We start from the raw sequence: 4,242 nt of genomic DNA on the forward strand, positions 1-4,242 counted from the left end.
GCCTAGGTTTAAATTCCAGCTTTACCATATACTGGTGAAGTGACCCTGAGCAAATTTTAGCCATCCTGTGACCCATTTTTCTGGCCTAATACTGCCAGCAGCTGTGTCCCTGAAAATAGACAAAGTTAGCAAGGAACCTGACCTCTGACCCCCTCCCATCTAATATCAAGACATTAGTTGGAAATAAAGTGAATGTTAGTGTTATGCATCCCATGAAATGATTTGTGCAGGGACTAGTAGTTACCTTAAAAAAAAAAAAAAAGAAAAATTTCAGTATAGATCAGACTGGTTAAGAGGGAGAGGCTTTGTAGAGCCAGGTGACTGTTGAATTTCTGTTGGTTACTGCATTCTCTGTTTTCTCTTCTGTAATAATATAAATCAGTTCTGTTCCTTTTGTTGTCAGTTCTTCACCTTACCAAATGTAAAATTATAAAAAGCATAGATTCGGAGAAAGTAAACTTTTCCCCCGAAATTTCATAGTTTTAGAGAGTATTTTGTATATTTTAGATAAAATTTAGGAATATTAAAATGGACCATTAGTGTATAATTTTGCAGAGCTCTTTAATTCAAGGAATTATCTGAGTTTTGGAAATTCAAAGTGAGTTTTAAAGTATTCTGAATAGTGTATTATTCAGATTCATCAGTGGTGACAGAAATCTTCATAAGAGGGCTTAAACAAGATAGGAGCATTTGCCTGTCCTGTAAAAGTTTGAGCAGGTAGTTAATAAGACTGTTGTCATGTCCAGCTGAGTCAAAAGTAAGGGTTCAGAATGGTGGCTTTGAAGTTTCGGGGCTTGGGATAGAGGAAGGGATGAGAGGAAGCTGCCAGGGACATTTCTACTTACGTGTTATTTTGGTTTGGATCTAAAATGTCCCCCAAATTCCTTGTGTTGAAGGCTTGGTTGCTAGCTTCTGCACTTTGAGGAAGTGATTGGGTCATGAGGGCTCTAACTTCATCAGTTGATGAGTTTATAGCTGTGAATAGGCCATTAGGATGTGGTCATGGCATGGGTCCTGGTCCTGTAGGAGGTGTGCCCTTGGGGACTGTGTCTTGTCTTCAGCCCTTTGTTGTGGCACATTCTGCTTCCTGGATGCCGTGAAGTGAGCAGCTTTCTGTGCCACATACCATTATGCCATGATGTTTCACTACAGGCCCGAAGACGATGGTTTCAAAATAATCCATTTCTCTTCGAAATTGTTTTTCTCAGGTATTTTGTCAGGGTGATCAAAAGTTGACTAATACATTTTATTGGCAAGAACATCCAGTTATAAAACATGCTAGGTTGCAGTGTGTTTTTTGAGTAGCTATTTGCTCAGATGTAATTTGGGAGTCATACCTGGGAATGAAAGGTACAGTAGATACTGGCAGACAAAAACCAGTGTGGCAGAACCACTTTATTTACCACTTATATCCCAATTATATTTACCAATTATATAAGTATAATTAGTAGTTTTTACTATAGTAGGCATTCATTAAATAGCTGTTCACTGGGTGCATGTCCTTCATTGTCCCTTATAAAATGGCTACTGCCCTAGATATTTACTTATATACATAATAAATATGGCAAGTCTGTCCATCTTCATTATTTTTATAATTTTCTTTCTCATCTACCCTTTACAAACAGTATTCCTGACAGTCTTTAGACAAATGAAATACCATACAAAATTTACTTCAGGTCTTTCATCACTGCTATTTTTTCCCCTTCTAAAACTTGGAGGCCTATTAAAAATCTTTTCACGTGTCTGATCAACATATCCCTTATGGGTAGAAATTTAGCAAATATTTTTAGATTGAATAAATGAATAGGAATAAAACTTTGATGAATGTAAGCTTTTTAATTTCTTTCCTTTTGACTTGCATAAACTTCATATATATATAATATATATTTTATATATATAGTGTTGGAATTTCAATTGGATTGCACTGAATCTGTATAGCAGTTTTGGTAGTATGGCCATTTTCACTATATTGATTCTTCCTACCCAGGAGCAGGGGGCATCTTTCCATTTTCTTATTATATATATATGAAGTTTTTATTAAATCTGGTTTTCAGATGGAGTGTGATTATGAAAAATTATTTTTGATTTAATTATGGTTAAGTACTAATTCACTTCAGGAATTTCTAGGCAAAAGAGGCTAGTATAATTCAAAAAGGGGGAATTCTTAATGCATTGGACCCCTAGTCATCAGTTATCTAATTAGTTTATCAGTATACATAACCATTTCAAGGAAAACACCATTTCTTTTTTGTTGTTTCATGGAGAAAAATTTTTTTATGTATTAAGATAAAACCGTTATTTCCTCAGATGTCAGAGAAAGTAATATTTTATCATTATATCATTTTCTGAGTGAATTCATTTACTTTTTGTTTGCTTGTTTTCCAGATTAACCATGTGGCAGTAAAAACAAAACAAAACAAAAGATCCATCTGCTTGGCTATTAGGAGTCCTTGCTCTTCTTTGATCTGGGAAGATCACAATAGATAGTAATTTTACTTACCAAATAGGAAAAGAGAAGTTGAATTCTTCTCTATTATATTGACAAGAGGATTGCAGTGCTGGTTACCTTCCTTGAAGTCCTCAGGGATTTGGAGAGAGATGTCTTGTTAGGTCCTCCTTGTTAGACAAGTATTTGGGTATAAAATCTCAAAGGTGAGACATAAACTAGGTAGACATCAAGTAACTATTTTGGTTATTTGCACTGAAGAGCAAGTCCCTGAAATTAATGATTTTTTGGGATCGTGGAAATGAATTTTAGTGAATTTGTTTTGCTTAAACTTGATTTCTCCCAATTTGTTTATGTCCTGTGAAAGTAACTTTAAGATTTGGTAAAGTTATAATTTAATGCTTAAGAATGTTATTAAGATATAAGTAACTTCCTGTGACAGAAAACTCATTTCTTACTAAATTGGTCATTTCATGTTTGGATTACTCTGACTGGGCATTATTAAAAATGTTGGTTCCAAAGTCATTGCTACTCCTATTTTGTCATAATGAGTGAAGTCTGACTGAGAGAAATAACGTAGGTGATATCAGCTGACTTTATTTCTAGCCTAGATTACGTACCATGAAGTAAAATATGGAACACAGGTTTGGCAGTGGAAGAGAAGATCAATGCAGAATTTAATTTTAAATATGTTGAATTTGAGGTGTTTATGGGATATTAATCTCAGAACTGAGAAGTACCCATGCCATGGTTTGATAGCTGAAAGACCTTATGTGACCCTTTGTTTTCAGTAGGTGAATAGGGGCAGAGTCCTGATGACAATGGATTTCAGAATGGTAATGAGCGAGGAAGGAAAGAAAATATAGACTACTGTTTTGAGAAATTTTGTGAGACTAATTTTGGAAACTAAAGAAGGATACTGGATACATGGAAGATTTTTGGGGGAGTGTTGATGGGCTGAAGAGAATGGTATTTGGGGTGGAAATATGAAATATGATGAAAAGTACCCTTTTTGGGGTAGATTCAAGGACACAGGTTGATGAGACTGGCCTTGAGCAGGAGGAGGACCACACATGCCTGTAGCTGGAGGAAAGAGGGGTGGAATAGAAGCCTTTAATACAGGAGAGCACTCTTAATATCTTCATTTTACCCAAAGAGAGGAAAAAAGGGCGTTTGTGTGCTGAAAGGTGTCGAGGTACAGGTTTTGAAGAGAATAGGGAAGTTTTGGGAATTAAGGGATTTTTTTTCCATCTGAGCAATATTCAAGGATTATCACCATTAGTGTGGAGAAAATGAATATATTACTGAAAAAAAGGGAAGTGTGTTGTTTAACATGGCTTTATGGAAAAAGCAAAAAAAAAGGGCCACATGTAAATTTTCTGATGAGACAGTAATGAAACTAATTCTAGGTTTTTAATTTGTTACAGCAGTTTATTTTTCTATAATTAGAATTAAGTAGCAGAGGAGAAATAAGGAGAAAATACAATAGATTTTATTCTGTTTAAAAGTTTTTCTGAAGTTGATTATATTTTTATGTGGTAGTCTACAATTCAATAGATCTTTCGACAGATGTGTAGTCCACTTGTCTGCAATACCAAGGAAAGAGAGCTGACCAAGGTGTGGTGTCTAAACTGCTCTTGAGGAGCACTGCTCACCTAGAAGCCACAGTGACAGAGCTTCAGTTCCATGCAGCAGATGATGCAGGCGTGAATTAAATGTGCCAGCAAGTCTAGGGCACAGAGGGAGGAAGCGTGAGTGGTGACTATGCTGACATGACAGCACATTTTCCCCTTCTG

Source organism: Fukomys damarensis, unplaced genomic scaffold (assembly GCF_012274545.1).
Source record: "Fukomys damarensis isolate Sample0158 unplaced genomic scaffold, DMR_v1.0_HiC HiC_scaffold_23, whole genome shotgun sequence".
In the NCBI taxonomy this organism is placed as follows: domain Eukaryota; kingdom Metazoa; phylum Chordata; class Mammalia; order Rodentia; family Bathyergidae; genus Fukomys; species Fukomys damarensis.